The sequence below is a fragment of the Silene latifolia genome, chromosome 11, assembly GCF_048544455.1.
Source record: "Silene latifolia isolate original U9 population chromosome 11, ASM4854445v1, whole genome shotgun sequence".
NCBI lineage: Eukaryota > Viridiplantae > Streptophyta > Magnoliopsida > Caryophyllales > Caryophyllaceae > Silene > Silene latifolia.
The window spans coordinates 136,491,543-136,510,519 of NC_133536.1; the positions used below are offsets into that span (position 1 = coordinate 136,491,543).

Sequence of the window (18,977 nt, forward strand, 5' to 3'; positions counted from 1 at the left end):
TCACAAGAGTTATGGGACATGAAAGTAAGAAATTATGGAAAATATAGAGTACGATAATGAGGATGTGAGTTCAAAGATATATATCCATAAGATACGTGAAATGACATTATAGCCATGAGCTTTTGAGAAACTAAAGCGATGAGAATTTGATAAAGTGATTGTATGGTATGAGACATTGGTAGTAAGCTAGGGGGGGGGGGGGATAGGACGATCAGGGACAAAATTAGTATGGGTATTGGGGGGTAATATGGTTGATACGGTTAATGGAGTTCGCTTTAGGGAATTAGTATTTATGGTTGATACGGTTAATGGAAGTTGCTTGTTATAGTTTCAACTTATGCACATGTTATGTTTGATGAAATGCTTGATTGACAACCTAGCACGAATCTCTTATCCATTTAACAAGACTTGTAAGACATAAACCAACTCAAGGCTTATTAGACCATGCATATAGTTGAATAGGGAGAATTAAGTCGACTTGTAGGAGTTTTAAAGTCTTGACCGACTCGGCTCCGAGACCCAAAACATCCTAGGAATTTTAAGATATAAACTAACTCAATTCCACTACAACAATAATTTGCTTGCATCTATGACACTTGTGTATGTGATCTCACCATGATTCCCTTATGAACAAATGACACCCTAGTGCCTTAATCAATTGTTTACAAACGCTTTTTACGTGCTTTGCTTTATTTTCATTTGTTTACATTTTCTTTGTTAAGTAGTTTAGATTGCAAACCTCAAACTCAACCCAAATTGTGACACCCTAAGACATAGCTTTCTACAACCGGTAAATCAATAAAATACCCATACCTTGGTATCTAACCTTTACTTACCACTCTACTAAGAGTAGTTTGTTGAGATTATAAATAGTGTTTTGATTGGTAAGCTTAGACGACGAAGTTTCAACCGAATAAAAAAATGGCGCCGTTGCCGGGGACGGTGTTCAATTGAATTGTTTTCATTTGTTGTTTTTAGTTGTGTCTTTTTTAACCTTGGGGAAGTCAAACTCCTCAAGGTAGTTTTTAATTGTTTTCTAGTTCTTTGATTTTCGTATGTCTAGGAGATCACAAGGCGGTCTTTTGCCTATTGATCCCGAGATTGAAAGAACTTTGACAAATATTCGAAGAACCGTTAGAGGGACTTCAACAATTATGGGTATTGGAGAACTTGTGAACATTGGTATTGTCCAATCGGATAGTGTTGATTTTACTAACCCTTTTGCAAGACAAGGAGAGGAAAACCCAATTTCAAACCAACCACAAAATCAACCTACAATGTCTAAATTTTCATCTCATTACGTACGAACCGGGGAGAACCTACCAAATGGTACCCCAATACTGCCCCACTTGACCGGTAATTTTATTGCCAAATCCGCATACATACAATTAGTTGAGAGAAGTCAATTTGGAGGGATGCCTAGTGAGGATCCTCATCTACACATGGAGACTTTTGTGACTATTGTGATGCAATTTCCCAAACGGGGGTAACTCAAGACCAAATTCGATGGGTATTGTTTCCTTTTTCCTTGATCGGAGCCGCAAAGCAATGGTTAAAGAGCCTAGACAAGGCCACTCTTAGAATTCATTCATGGAAGAAGTTAGCACTCGCCTTTTACAAGAAGTTCTACCCTCCGGAGAAGACCAACTTGTTTAGAGCCCAAATCACCGGGTTCAAGCAAAGAGATGAAGAGTCTTTATATGAGGCTTGGGAAAGATTCAAAGATACATGTCGCTCTTGGCCTCATCATGGACTAAGCGAATGGTTTCTTGTTCAACAATTTTGGAATGGGTTGTATGAAGATTCAAGGAATGTGCTCAACATGGGTTCTAATGGAAGATTCACGGAGGTAAATGACAACCAAACATGGGCAAAGATAGAGGAGATGGAGGTTCACAACTCTCAATATAGTAGGCCAAGAAAAGCTACTAGGGGAGGAAGACATGAAGTTGACTCCGTCACACAATTGAGTGCCGATTTGGGTGCCCAACTAAGCTCTCATGTTGACACAATGAACTTCAAATTTGAGAAAGCCATAGCCAAGATGAATGAAGCCTCTCAATCATCCAAGCAACATCGACATGTCAATGCCATGGTGGCAACATCTTCTTTTCCAAATGGAGTGTGTGAGAATTGTGGAACTTTGGGACATGATCAACAAGAGTGTAGGGGCACAAGTGAGCAAGTGAATGCTTTCCAAGCATACAAGAATGGCAACCCTTACTCCAAGTACTACAATGAAAACACCAAATTTCACCCAAACTTCTCATATAAAAGCCAAAATTTTCAAAATCCTCAACCAACATACACCCCACCTCCAATGAGAAATCCTACCCAAAGACCCTGCTTCAACCAAAACCAACCCTCTTACAATCAAACCAATGACCAAGCTTTTGATGTTCAAAAAGCGGTCCTCCAAATGCAAAAGAGCCAACAATATTTCTTTGTTCAAATGGAAAGAGATAGCCAAGCCAAAGACACTACCATCAATAATATCCTTGCTCATACCAAGATGTTGGAAACACAATTGTCCCAATTGGCCTCTTCAAGTTCCCAAAGGCAAAAAGGACAATTACCTCCTCAAGTTAATCCTCCTACGAGACATGAGACCATCATTGCCATTCACTTGAGGAGTGGTACAAGATATGAGGGACCAAAGGTGCCAATTGAAGAGGATGTTATTGAGAAAAGTGTCAAGCAAGGAGATGTGATGGAACCATTGAGGAGAAATCCTAAGGTAGTGGAACCAACTACCAATGACTCATTTTAGAAGAGAAATGAAGAGAAGGCTAAAGCGGTTGAAAAAGAACCTATTTTGATTAGACTTCCGTTTCCAAGTCGCCAAGCCAAGCCCAAGCTTGATGTGTAACTTGGAAAGTTCATGGAGATTTTGAAGAACCTAGAGGTTTCTATCCCATTCACGGAATTGATCAACCATGTTCCGGCTTAAGCAAAATACATGAAAGACATCCTTACCAAGAAGAATTCCATAAGGAAGTTAGATACCATCGCTTTCACAAAGATAAGTAGTGCAATACTTCAAAGGAATTCGCCACCTAAGCTCAAGGATCCGCGAAGTTTCTCCATTCCATGTACCATTGGTGATACCACAATCAACAAAGCACTATGTGATCTAGGTGCAAGTGTGAGTGTCATGCCATATTCTGTATGTGAAAGGCTAGGAGTGGGAGAACTCAAGTGCACTAACATGACCCTACAAATGGCGGACCGAACAACAAAGAAACCACTTGGGATATGGGAAGATGTACCCGTGAGAATTGGAAAGTTTTTCATACCGGTGGACTTTGTTATTGTTGATATGGAGAAAGATTCCAACATTCCAATCATTCTAGGAAGACCATTCCTACACACCACCGGAGTGGTGATTGATGTAAAGCATGGGATGCTCACACTTGAAGTTGGTGATGAAACAATCACCTTTAATCTTGATAAGACTATGAGAGCTTCCAACTTGCTTGAGCCATGCTTTATGGTTGATCACTATAGCTGGGAAGGTGACAAGAAGAAATTGGAATCCCCATTCAAAGGACAAGTGAAAGATATAAATCTTAAAGAAAAGGGCAAAGACACACTGCCCAATTGGAAGAACGAAGTGGATATTGTTGAAATGGCTTTATTCGGAGAGCATGCAATTTTTCACAACAAGAATGAGAGCTTGCAAAGCTCACCCATGACAAATATCAATGGAGGCCTCATTGGCCATGACAACAATGAAGAAGAGTTGCTCTTGCCAACTCATGATCCTCCCAACATAGGGAAAGAAGCAAGTGAAGTATATGGTCTATGGGATGATGAATTTGACGGATTGATTAACCCTTACATTGGAAATGCAATGACTCTAGACCAAGGATTTGTAGGTCCTTGTCACCTCTTTGACTCGGGCTACTACATGAATGAAGACAATAATGTGCCAAGGTATATGCAAGACCTTTATCATAACAATGAACAAGCCTTTGACTACTTCTACAAGGCGTTGAGCAACATCAACAACGCCCTTGCCTTACCCCCTTGACACCTCCAAAGAGAAGGAGAGTTTGGTGGAGTCCACCCTAAACGACCATTTGTAAATATGCTAATCTCTTAACTTGCATTTCATTTAACTTATACATTACTCAATTTTTGCATTGCATTTTATATGCCTTGTTGTAGAATTTTTTATAACATGAGAGCAAGTCAGGGAGGGATTTTAATTTGTTTTGAATGTGTAGTGTTTGATGATAAAGTGTGGGGAAGCAATTGCCTAGACTAGCCAAGCCTTTATAGTGCAACCTCATGATAAAGGAATTGGAAATGAAGAAGCAAAGATTGCGAGAAAGGGATCCCCACGGGCAGACCTGAGCTCGTGGGGGCTGAAGTAAGGAAGAAAAGAAAAAAATTGAGCTGCAGCAGAATCCGCTCGAGCTGGCATCAGGACGGGCGTCCCACTACTCAACATGCTGAAGCCGAGCTCGGGTCGGGCGTCCCCAAAGCTTTAACAAAAATCCTAAAACGAAAATAGCCCGTCCCCAGATGAGGTCGAGTGTCCCTACCTGCTATAAGACCAAAACATGGGATTTTCTTACTTTATTCTACATTTCTATTCTTCCCTAAACACAAACACAACAAATTCCCTCACTACAATAATCAACCCCGTAATCCAAAAACACAAATTACTCAACCAAATCCATTCAAATCAATTACAAACTTGTTCAAAATCAAAACAAATCACTCCTTTGTCAACAAAAAGACCTTCAAACATCAAAATCTTCACAAAATCAACCAAAAATTATAGGGTTCGAGTAAAATCCAAAAACCCCAAATTGATTGAAATTTGATTGAAGTTGGAAGAAGAGGAGAACATTAAAGCTGATTCAAAGTTTCTTGACAACAAATTGAAGGAGAAAACAACAATGGCAAGGACAAAGAGCAACACCAAAGAACCTATTTCCAAAACTCTCTCCAAAAGAGAAAAGGTTCTAGCATTTAAAGCTTTAGTGGTGTTTGAGCAACCAAGGGTACAAGCAAGGGAAGTCATTGAGGCCGTTGAAGAAGTTACTACCACTATACCAGAAATTGAGCAACTTAAGGATTATCCGAAGGTAACGTTTATTTATAATGAGCATAGAACCGCTTTTGAAACCCATTCTAAGAAGAAAATTATCGCCACTAAGTTTTTATGCCAAGAGACTTTGGGGAAATTGGGGGTGCTAGACCAAACAAGAGCATTTTTCGAGTCCATGGGATTGTCTACCTTGTTCAAAATGGATAAATTGACTTAGCCTTCCCTCACATTAGAGTTCATAAGCTCTTTGAAGGAGTATAAGGTAAAGACTCGGAAATATGTCGAATTCCGGCTTCAGAACAAGAGTAGGAGGATGATTAAGGGTGATATCGGAAAGGTTTTTGGAAATGATGACCTTTGTAATTTCCACAAGAAACCCCACAAATTTGACGCCAAGCCCTTTTGGAAGGCGATTACCGGGAGGAAGCTAACTACGTTTGGATAATGCAATGCCTTATATATCCATCATCCGGGTATACGGTATTGGCATAGGTCCATTTCCAGCACCTTGATTGCTAGGAAAGAAGCTACACACATGACCGAACTCAACCTCGCCTACTTGAATTCCAAGATGAATGCCCATGGGAAATCAAAGAATGAATATAATATCCTTAAATTGTTGATTGAGAGATGGTTAAACATCAAGGAAGGGAAAGAGAAAGCGGCTTTCATTGTGAATGGAGGCTTGATAACGAGATTGGCAAAGCACTTTAATCCGAAATTCAATGAAGATAACACCTACAAACCGGTTAAAGGTGGAAACCTCCTTGACATGAGCACTTTGATCCACAAGCTCCATTGGGTAAAGCATGACAACTCCGCCCAAGGATATGAGTGGGTGATCAAGGATGCCAATTCGATTATCTTGCCCGAGGAAATTTGTCGTCTCAACACTCGCATTATAACTACCTTCCTCCCGTCATAAAGATTGCCAAGAACATCATCAAGGAGCAACAATGTCCAAATGAAGAAATCTCCTCCTTAGTGGTACCTCCTTACCCCTTTGCCTAACAAGAGTTCACAAAAAATGATCTTAGTGTTGTGACGGGCAATGATTACTTGACGCAATTCATGAAGCATATTCATAAAGAAGCCTACAAAGATAGGGTGAACACTTATTACACCCAATATCCACCCTTTACCACCTTGCTAGGCAAGGAATCCTCGATCCCAAGACTTCTTTGCCGGATTGGGCGGATAGGAAAGTGTTCTTTCCTCAAGCTTCTCAAGATAAAAAAGGGGATGGACGGGAAGCTAGGGAGAATGAGGAGGTTGTTGATAATGAGGATGGGTAAGGTAGTGGGTCTAGCCATGATAATGAAGAACAAATTTCAAGTGAAGAAAAAGAAGAAGAAGATGATGATGATGAAGCCTCCGGGTCCATGGAGGGAGATGATGATGAAATGAGTGAAAGTTGATTGTTGACAAAGCATGAAGGAGGACGACACAAATGCGGGGTTGATAGCTTATGCTAGCTTTTCGACCTATTCTATTGTGAGCCTCCTACCCCTCCTTTTGCTTTGTTTTTATATCATGTTGACATAACTTGTATATCTTGTATAACATCTAGTTTAGAGCATTTAGAGAGTCATTTTGGACTCTTTGATGGATGAGAGTTTTTGAGTCCTAGTACCACCAAAGGACTCACACCTCGACAACATTGAGGTGACTATCTTTTTGCTCCCACCGTAAAGAATCCAAAATGATAACTTACTTTTCATGCATTGCATTCCATGCTTGTGAATAAACTTCCCTCTTTTTGCACTAGAGATAGTGTTTTGTTTTGTTTGGGGAAGTTCATTCATAGGCAACCCGAGTTAATTTAAATTAGCTCTCCGAACAATAAAAAGCATGCATCATATAACATAGTTTAGTTTGCATCATATGTAAATACTTATCATATGTAAATATCTCACATGTAGTATGCATTTAGTGTAGAATTCATGCATTTCATTTGCATAATTCCCTATCGTCTTGTCCATTGAGGATAATATCCATACTAGTGTGGAGATGGGGAATTCTAACATCTACACTTATTTCAAATATGATAAAAAATTTGAAAAATTTAAAAACTTCAAAAACATGTTCTTCCCTTTGTAGTGTATAATTGTATATATTGTATATATTTGTTTGTTTTTTTGTCACTCTTATCACATTGGGTCGACTACGCCACATTCGAAGCATGAGGGAAATAGAAGATCGCATGGTATGATCTTTCCAAACCTCCTTTCTCCTTTTATATGTTAATGACAATGTGGCTATATTTTGATTGATGTGGTATGAACCAATGTGTTCTTAAGAGTTCATATTTAGTTTACATGGCATATTAGTTGATAGTAGCATATGCATTAGAGTTGTATATATGTTAGTTGCATATTAGAATTTTTTTGTGAAAATGCCTATTTGGGAAAGCTTGACAAATGTATATAAGGCCCTTGTAGATAATTTTTCTCCTTGAGACTTTGTTTGCTAGAATACTCTCAAGACACCCTAGGATGTGTCATACTAGTATCCTTTGACCCATGGACTAAGGCCTAGTCAAGAGTGCCTTGTGGTGTGATGAACTCCATGGCTAGCATTTATTCCAAGGTGACCCTTAAAGTCGTGCAACCGTCCTACACTTCTATCATCTTATTTTGTCAACAAAAAGGGAATGGGCACAAAAATGTCAAAATGAGTTCAAGTTATCAATGTCAAATGTTTGCAATTGTATCAAATGAAATGAGGAGCAAAAATAGACTCCTATGCTTATAATAGAAGTAGCCTTGCTGCAAATGGGATTACTTTGAAAAATGTTCAAAGAAATGCAAAAGTTGAAAATGCCAAACATAAAAAAATGGCATGTTCTTAATCGTCAACTGCTACAAAAATCGGGGGGGGGGGGGGCTAAACCCAAAATCGAACTACTATCAATAAAACTCATGTACTTTGAAACCCTTTTATCCAATGATGATCCTATTATGTTGTACGGTTGAGAGGGGACGACCCTTCTTCTTGTCTAGGTAAGAGGGGGAATTCCGAGATCCTACAGTGTTTTCTAACACCATAGGGATTTGGCTTTTGACAAAATCATTTAGCAATTGTGGACAAAGGTAACCTAGTTTAACACAACTTAGAGGTGACTTATTTGTGGGATTTATCTGTATGCATCCCTTTAAATTTAAGGACTATAACGAATATATCATGATGAATGCTAGTCATAAAATTAAATTACATAAACAAAAAGGTAAAGAGATGAAGAATCAACCTTCGGTCCTAGCAAATTCGGCCTAAGAACAATATCGCAATGATATTCGCCTATTAGTTGCACCCAAAACGATATGAGAAATGCCCTTAACGTGTTGCTAGAATCGATCCCCAAATTTCAGTAAGTTAATTAGGGTTTTTGTTTTTGTGTTTTTAGATGAGAGGCAAGAATGGGAAAAAGAATTAGGTTAGAAATAAGTCCCCCTACTTCCTTATATTAGCCGAAAATAAGAAAGAAAAGGAGGGATTATTCTTTCCATTTTCCCGGCCCAAAAATTCCGAAAATAAGAGAGTTATTTTCTCACTTTTTCGGTTTTACTACTACCCAAAAATAAGGAGATTAAATCTTCTTATTTTGGTAGTATACAAAATGTATCAAATGTATTATTCATAAATTGTCATCTAGTGAGGATCGATTCCATAACCTCTTGGTTTGAGTACCCTTACTATTACCACTATGACAGATTCATCTTGCTGATTAAATATAACCGATTACATTTAATTACGAATTAACATATTAATTCGTCCAAGCTTACATCATATATATTAATTAAATATAACTTATTATATTCAATTTAATTAATTGTGATTAATTCGTCTCAACTAATATTATTTAATCGGCATTAAATAATCGTCTCATCAACACATTGACTAACTGTTTAGTCATATAAGGCATCAATGTGATTACATTTCCATAACCACATCTCTCAAACACATCCTATAGGTGTTACCTTTAGGGACCAATTGATCACCGCCATCTGTATGATAATAACATCAAACTTTCTAGCAAATCAACCGTTATTAGGTAATCGTTAATCAACTGATAAAATACGAAGTATACTCTTGTGAACCTATAAGAGATTTACAAATGTTATCACACTAATTTGTGGAGGACACAAGCTCCAACAAACTCCCACTGGTCCTCACAAGTGTATGTGCGATAACCGATTCTCATATCCTAAAATTTCTCCCACTCAATGTAAAACAATTTGCAAAATCTGTATTCACAAAGGTCGTATTTTACAAGTGATCTATATCAAGAGTGGTTTCCCCGACTAGAGAGTAACTTAACTGATAAACGAATCATCATTCGAGCATGGCCATGCATTTCAGTTACAACTCCTCGAGTGGCCCTGAGAAATAACTATACCTGATAAGGGTTGGATATTTTCCTCAACTCGAATCCTGCAGATGTAAGCACAGTATGAAATGACCCAGAAAAAATCTACTTAGCCTCCAGTTACGGCGGACCGTGAGAAAGAAACCAAAGTCACCCAAAAACTGCCTTAATCTCAAGAGACAGTTGATAGTCAAAAGAATCGACTCTAGGAACACAATGGATGTCCTATCCACGACTTGGAACCGAATGTTTTTAAACATTTAGGACTACATTACGTTGTCACAAAAATTTGTCTTACGAGGTATCGTTATAATCTCGCATTTGTGATCGATCAGTCAACAGTTTGACTAATGGCTCGTTGAACCCACCATCAATCGACTGCATAATATAATAGCCAGAGTTATCAGCTCTTGTAGGCAATTACGGACCAAAACAAAATATAATGTAATTCGGTTCACTTTGTGGCGTTCAAAGTTGTCAGTACAATCCACATGAAAAACAAAATATTATAATAAAATGATTAAGTTATAAATAGTATATGAAAAAGATAATGTATCAAATTCATAATCAACTACTACAACTCAGAAACACGTTTAATTCCCATAGAAATAACGTGCCCTTCATGCTTATCAAAATTCAACGGTTTAGTGAGAGGGTCCGCGATGTTATCATCCGTTGTAATCTTGTCAATCACTATCTCTTCTTGCTCCACGTAATCACGGATCAGGTGAGCTTTCCGATGTACATGTCTAGATTTGTTGCTAGACTTAGGCTCCTTAGCCTGGAAGATGGCACCTCTATTGTCACAATAGATGGTGATCGGGTCATTCAAACTAGGAACTATCGTAAGTCCTTGTAAGAATTGACGCATCCATATCACTTCCTTAGCTGCTTCCGAAGCGGCATAGTACTCGGATTCAGTGGTAGAATCTGCTACAACACTCTGTTTGGAACTCTTCCAGCTGACCGCAGCACCATTAAGAGTGAAGACGAATCCGGACTGAGATTTTGAATCATCTCGATCCGTTTGGAAGCTAGCATCTGTGTAACCGATTGCGCATAGCTTAGAATTGCCTCCATAAGTCAATACCCTATCCTTAGTCCTCCGTAGGTACTTGAAGATATTTTTAACAGCTATCCAATGTGTTTCACCTGGATTCTTTTGGTACCAACCCGTCATACTAAATGCATATGCCACGTCTGGACGTGTGCATATCATGGCATACATGATTGATCCTATTGCAGATGCATAAGGAACATGACTCATGCGCTCAATCCCTTCAGGCGTCGTGGGTGACTGAGACTTGCTCAACTGCATCCCAGACGTCATTGGAAGGTTCCCCTTCTTGGAGTTGGTCATGCTGAACTTCTCAAGAATCTTATCCAAATAAGACTCCTGACTAAGTGATAACGTCCGTCGTGATCTATCTCGGTAGATACGGATTCCCAAAATGCGTTGTGCCTCACCCAGATCTTTCATCTGGAAATGGTTCTTCAACCATTCTTTAACCGAAGATAGGAAAGGAATGTCATTCCCAATCAGGAGTATGTCATCGACATACAATATCAAGAATACAATCTTGCTCCCACTCGACTTGATATATAAGCACGATTCTTCGACCGATCGAGTGAAACCATACTCTTTTATCACCTGGTCGAAACGATGATTCCAACTCCGAGAAGCTTGCTTAAGTCCATAAATGGAACGCTTAAGCTTGCATACTTTCTTAGGATGTTCAGGATCTATGAAACCTTCGGGTTGCACCATGTACAACTCTTCCTCCAAATAACCGTTTAAGAAGGCAGTTTTCACATCCATTTGCCAAATTTCATAATCATGAAAACCGGCAATCGCTAAGATTATCCGAATGGAACGTAGCATGACTACAGGTGCAAAAATCTCATCATAATGCAATCCGTGCACTTGAGTGAAACCTTTTGCCACTAGTCGTGCCTTATAGGTATCTGGTTGCGCGTCTAAAGAACGCTTTATTTTGTAAAGCCATTTGCACTGTAGAGGTTTTGCCTTATTAGGTAAATCAACTAGATCCCATACGTCATTCTCATACATGGAGTCCATCTCGGATTGCATGGCTTCGAGCCATAGCTTTGAGTCGGAACAGGCCATAACACCTTTATAGGTAGCGGGTTCATTACTCTCTAGGAGAAAAACGTGATTCTCCTCGACCATACCAATGTACCTGTCCGGAGGATGAGAGACTCTACCCCACCTCCTAGGTTCCTCAGGAATTTTAACCGTATCATCAGTTGGAGGAACAAATTCCTCCATCTGTTCCTCGGTTGTTGGTTCCGGAATCTCCGACAGCTCGAAGGTTCTATTACTTGTCTTGTTCTCGAGAAATTCTTTCTCTAAGAACGTCGTACTAGCCGCAACAAAAACTCGATGTTCGGTAGGCGAATAGAAGTAATGACCAAATGTTCCTTTTGGATAACCTATAAAGTATGTCTTGACCGATCGCGGGCCGAGCTTATCCTCGTGTATCCACTTGACATAAGCCTCGCAGCCCCAAACCCGAATAAAGGACAAGTTAGGTACCGTTCCCTTCCACATTTCATATGGAGTCTGTTCGACAGCTTTAGTTGGACTTCGGTTAAGTATAAGAACAGCTGACAAAAGAGAAAAACCACATAATGAATCAGGCACTACCGTGTGACTCATCATGGATCGAACCATATCAAGTAAGGTTCGATTTCTCCGTTCGGATACACCATTTAATTGAGGTGTTCCAGGTGGAGTTAACTGTAGAACGATTCCACAGTCTTTAAGGTGTTAATCAAACTCATTTGAAAGATATTCGCCACCCTGATCTGAACGGAGTGCTTTAACCTTTCTACCCAATTGGTTTTCAACCCTGTTCTGGTATTCCTTGAATTTCTCAAAGGACTCACTTTTATGCTTCATTAAGTAGACATATCCGTATCTACTCAAATCGTCCGTGAAAGTGATAAAATATCTATAGCCATCTCTAGCGGTAATTGACATAGGTCCACAAACATCAGTATGTATGAGTCCTAATAGGTCACTAGCGCGCATTCCAACACCTTTGAAGGAAATTCGAGTCATTTTGCCAATGAGACATGATTTACACGTGTCATATGTAGAAAATTCGAATGTGGGAATAGTCCCATTATCGACGAGTTTCTTTACGCGTTTCTCATTTATGTGTCACATTCGACAATACCATAGATAGGTTTGATCTTTGTCACCAACCTTTAATTTCTTATTATTCATGTGTAATACTTCTGTGGTTTGATCTAAGATGTAAATTCCATTCATGGAAACCGCTTTGCCATAAATCATTTCATTGAAAGAGAAAATACAGCTATTATCCTTTATTAAAAATAAAAATCCGTCTTTATCAAGTACGGAAACTGAAATAATGTTATTAGACAAACTGGGTACATAGTAACAGTTATTTAAAAATAACTCAAAACCACTAGGGAGTTGGATTACATATGTTCCCTTCGAGACAGCAGCAACTCTAGCTCCATTCCCGACTCGCAGGTCCACATCACCCTTTCCGAGAGGTGTGATGTTTCTTAGGCCTTGCAAATGATTACACAGATGAGAACCACAACCAGTATCAAGTACCCAAGTTCCGAAACTTGCATGGTTAATCTCAATCATATGAATATAAGATGACATACCAACAGGAACGACGCAGCCTTCTTTGATGTCCTCACGGTAGACGGGACAGTTCCTCCTCCAATGTCTAGTCTTGTGACAATGGTGGCACTCAATTTCACCGCCCTTGCTCTTTGCCTTGCCCTTTGAGCCACTAGTCTCACCGGGCCCACTCTTACCGTTTCCTGGCTTCTTGAATTTTGGCTTACCTACAGTTAGGTCGCCTGGAGCTTTGCCCTTACCTTTACCCTTGTTGGAAATCGTGAGAACATCCTCCTTCATGCTCCCACTCAATTTCATATCCTTCTCGGTCTGTACGAGAAGGGAGTGCAGCTCATGAGGACTCTTTTTCAAGTCATTCATGTAGTAGTTCTCCCTGTAAAGGGCAAAAACCATCGTGAAGAGAATGAAGCATTCGGTCAATGACAATGCTCTCACTGATTTTGCAATCAAGTGCCTCCAACTTCTCGACATTCTCAATCATGTTAAGAATGTGTGGGCTAACCGATTGGCTCTTTTGGAGTTTCGCATCAAAGAAGCGACATGTATGCTCATAAGTAACGATCCTCGGTGCTTTTGAGAACTCGTTAGTGAGCGCGGTGAAAATCTTGTTCGCACCTTGGGCAATGAAGCGTCTCTGCAAATTGGTTTCCATTGCAAAGATGAGTACGTTCTTTATCGCACCCGCTTCCATAATGAAATCACTATAAGCAAGTGACTCGTTAACTTCCGCATTGGAGCCTGGGCTTACCGGTATTGGCTCAGTTAAGTACTTGAGCTTACCGTCAGCAATGGCACCATTCCGTAGTGCTGCCTCCCAGTCCACAAAGTTGGACCAATCATTCTTCAGTCGCGTGTACTGATTCATGTTGTCCATAAAAACTTTCAGCCAGGACTAGCGTCCAAGTATGGCACTAGGTATTGAGATTTCGTTATTTCCAACCATTTGTTGTAACAGTAATATAAACGTGTTCTACACTGCGAAAAAAAGAATAAATAATAAGCATGTGCATCGATTTTAATTTAAGTCTAATGAACTAGTGTCATAACGCGAAGACTCAAAACATTTATACAATTGACCTTCCTCAAGAATTATATAAATGATCCCAAGACTCAATTATCTGTAAATTGATAAGCCAACTTTTTGGCTAATTCTACTGTTAGAATTTTTGGTCGATAAATTTCTGTAAATTCTATCTTTAGTCCATCATAATCACGAGAAACTCTTCGGACTATAATGTTGAGATAAACTAAGTCAACACAAACTACTTACCCAACTTAGAAGAGGTCATATTATGCCTACCGACGAAGAAGGGATTCATAGTTGTTTGACCTTATAAAGACTAATCTCAATTTCCGTTTTAGAGGAAGATCCCATCAACTTTATTTTAATTCATTTTAAGTGAACTAATATCTAGCATGCGTGAATGAATAAACTAAGATAATGGCTTGATAAACATGTGACATCTGTATGTCTATGAAAACTAACATACAACCTATATGTGTCAATTTTCATGCATTTTAGTAGTAGGTGATTTGGTTTTAGGCGGATAATTATGCATAAACTATCATGTGAATGAAAAGCAATAGGAATGAAAAACGTAAAAAAAAACAATAAAAAGGTCCTAGTGTGGCCTATCCTATCAAAATGAACATTAAATACAAATTTGGAATCCATCCTTGGACCCGAGAAGCTTGTCTCGATGTTCCATCTTGATCCATGTAGCGGGAGTGAGCTCCAATATCCATCTTTAGTCTTCTTTGAAAATTACAATAAATAAATTTACATAATAAACCTATTTATTACATTCTAATTTCAAAACCCAAAAACTAAATTAAAATAAAGGAGATTCGAGATCTCATAATTACATAAAAATTATGTTTCCTTCATTACGAAAACATAATTAACTAAGGCCACACTAAGTATTACAAATTACAACCGATTGCAAAAAAATACGTAAATAAATTAATTCCACGATTCATTCAACAAAAGAAAAACATCAACAAAAAAATTAAACATGCAAGACATAATTCTTTAATTATGTAGATTAATGTTATCCAAAGCACCTATTTAATTGATCAAAATAAGTGACAATTCCTCAATTAATCACAATAATCTTAATCTTAATTCATATTAAACTTGTAATATGAATTTAATCCATCAATATTTTAAACTGCTTTAAAATAATTAGGTATCTAAGAATTATGAACCGCTTCACAATTATTTACCATACATTGCAAATTTAATGTATAATCATTCTAGGCCAAAAACAAAAATAAAAAAAAAAAAACAGGAAAAATTTTGTTCTTCTCGGCAATTCCTCAACAACCGAAAAAAAAAAATTTATAATGGCAGCTCGCGGCAAAAAGGAAAAACAGAAACCGAATTTTTTTTTTTTTTTTTATAACTCACGGTTTTCTGCAAAACCGAAACAAAAACAAACAAAATTATCTCGGCTAAGCCTTCAAACCGTGACAAAAAAACAGCCATTTTTTTCAGCTCAAAACCAAAACGAAAAAACACAGGAACTTTTTTTTTTCTGTTTTGCATTCGACAAACCCTAAAAACAGCCGTCACATTTTTTCTTTGCGGCAAAAATGCCCTAAAACAAAAAAAATTAAGATGAAGAAAATCGTTTATAGTTGCTATTAGAACACGATTAGCATATGAATCAATGAAACATGATTTAAACATATATGCTAAAAACTATATAGCAAAAACGAATTTTATATCATCAACATGACGATTCCATTTACAATTTAATTAAATCCGAATTAAATCAAAGCATCTACAAATTCATTATATTATCATTTTAACCTATTAAAACAATAATATGAATAAATCAAATGGAATCAAAACAACAAAACAAGAGTAATGTTGGCTGCAAAAAAAATTCAATTCGGCAAAAAATTTTCAGCCGTGCCCTTTATTTTTTTTTCGAAACCCTAATTTTGTTTACATCCAATTTTTATGAAAATCATCAAAATAAAATTCGTTGTCTGGGCTCTGATACCACTTGTGGGATTTATCTGTATGCATTCCTTTTAATTTAAGGACTATAACGAATATATCATGATGAATGCTAGTCATAAAATTAAATTACATAAACAAAAAGGTATAGAGATGAAGAATCAACCTTCGGTCCTAGCAAATTCGGCCTAAGAACAATATCGCAATGATATTCGCCTATTAGTTTCACCCAAGACGATATGAGAAATGCCCTTAACTTGTTGCTAGAATCGATCTCCAAATTTCAGTAAATTAATTAGGGTTTTTGTTTTTGTGTTTTTAGATGAGAGGCAAGAATGGGAAAAAGAATTAGGTTAGAAATAAAACCGCTTACTTCCTTATATTAGCCGAAAATAAGAAAGAAAAGGAGGGATTATTCTTTCCATTTTCTCGGCCCAAAAATTCCGAAAATAAGAGAGTTATTTTCTCACCTTTTCGGTTTTACTACTACCCAAAAATAAGGAGAATAAATCTTCTTATTTTGGTAGTATACAAAATGTATTATTCATAAATTGTCATCTAGTGAGGATCGATTCCATAACCTCTTGGTTTGAGTACCCTTACTATTACCATTATGACACATTCATCTTGCTGATAAAATATAACCGATTACATTTAATTACGAATTAACATATTAATTCGTCCAAGCTTACATCATATACATTAATTAAATATAGCTTATTATATTCAATTTACGAATTGACAGTTAATTCGTCTCAACTAATATTATTTAATCGGCATTAAATAATCGTCTCAACAACACATTGACTAACTGTTTAGTGATATAAGGCATCAATGTGATTACATTTTCATAACCACATCTCTCAAACACATCCTATAGGTGTGACCTTTAGGGACCAGTTGATCACCGCCATCTGTATGATAATAACGTCAAACTTTCTAGCAAGCCAACCGTTATTAGGTAATCGTTAATCAACTGATAAAATACGAAGTATACTCTTGTGAACCTGTAAGAGATTTACAAATGTTATTACACTAATTTGTGGAGGACACAAGCTCCAACATTATTTGTATCCTCTTGGACTTAGTAACTAGGAGAACTAATATCTATGGTGGAGTGTGTGCCCTTAAATTGCTTTCCTTATAGGTGATTTCCGCCACATAGATGAGGATAGTGGCTATTCTTTTTGTAGATGCATCCTTTTACTTGTTCTTGTGTGCTTAAATGTTAGGATGCATCGCCATTTTGACAAGCCCCACCTTGCCTTTCAAGAAAGCATCTTACCACATAGATGTCTTGTTGTAAGTTGAAGGGGCGGAGTGAGACCCGCTAATTGTGTCACATCGGCAAGTAGTATTAATAAAGGACATAGTTTTAGTCACCTCTTTACTCGGGACGAGCAAAGGTTCGGTTTGGGGATATTTAATGTGACTCACATTTACACACATTTAGTCCCCGAACTAGCCTCGTTCCTATGCTTTCTTGCATCCATTAGGGTCGTTTCTTATCTTTAGCTTCCTACTTTGCATATTCTTTGAGGTTTTGTGTCCTTGGTAGGAGAGGAATGCTAACCATGCATATATGGAGCAAAACGGACCTAAATTGATCGCATATAACGACCAAGCAACAAAGAGGAGACCAATACTAAAGGCCTAAGTCAATAAAACAAGTATTTGGGCAATGATGAATGACCCCCAAGGCTCTTCAACGATCCCCACGGATCTTGAGGCAGGCAATTGAAGAAGAAGCCAAACTGACCTATGAAACGGGCGTCACAAGCTCAGCCCTAGCGTCCTGAAGAACAAGACGGGCGTCCTAAAACTCAGCCCGAGCGTCCCACAAGGAGGACGGGCATATTCCTTTAGAGCATGGGTGTCCAACAGGGGTAGGTCGAGCGTCTCCTTGAGGGACTTGCAAGGCGTTAATCTTCATCTTATGGACTTAATCATCATTTAAACCCTTAGTTACCCTAATACTTGTACTTAGTATAAATACCCCATTGTATTAGGTGATTAATCATCAAGCTTTACTATCTAGTTTTTAATCAAGTTCTATTACCAAGTTAAAATCAAGTTTTATTAATATTAATCATGTTTGATTACAAAATTCCATCTTAATCACATCATAATCTTTCCTTAATTATTTAGTGTTCTTAGATTTAGTTGGGTAATGTGAAGACTATTTGGGTTTATTGGAGAATTGACAACTCTTCATCATTCATCAAGTTTTCTTATATTATTCTTTGCTTAATATTTGGATTATCCTAAGTTGGAACAATTCCTTTTATCATTTGTTTAGTTATTGGTTATTGTTTTACTCATTCATCATGTTTAGCCTTGTTAATATGATTGACACCCTTATTAGCATGTTTCTCATGATCATGAGTGAGTAGTCTCCTAGCTAGACTAATGGGGGATTATGGGAGTTAATCATGGGGCAGATCTTTACTTAATAAGTTTATATGATTACTTACTTGTTGTAGTTTCAACTTATGCACATGTTATGCTTGATGAAATGCTTGATTGACAACCTATTCTGAATCTCTTATCCATTCAATAAAACTTATAGGACATAAACCAACTCAAGGCTTGTTAGACCATGCATATTGTTAAATAGGGAGAATTAAGTCGACTTGTAGGAGTTTTAAAGTCTTGACCGACTCGGCTCCGAGACCCAAAACTTCCTAGGAATTTTAAGATATAAAATAACTCGATTCCACTACAACAATAATTTGCTTGCATCTATGAAACTTGTTTATGTGATGTCTGATACCTGTCGTTTAAGTACCAAAAATAAAACCTAAGTACTACTAACAGAAGTCAGCGGTAAGTAGGTCGATCTCCACAGGGAGGCGGTCACTATCTACTTGTTAATTCAGTCTATCTAAGGTTACAGTGGGGGTTTTGATTGTTTTGACTAAACTAACGAGAT

At 37.8% G+C, this 18,977-nt stretch overlaps 1 pseudogene; it reads right to left on the reverse strand.

The window, feature by feature from the left end:
- Positions 1–1,656: 1,656 nt before the first annotated feature.
- On the reverse strand, positions 1,657–1,755 carry LOC141616110 (small nucleolar RNA R71; annotated as a pseudogene).
- Between the last annotated feature and the right edge of the window lie 17,222 nt (positions 1,756–18,977).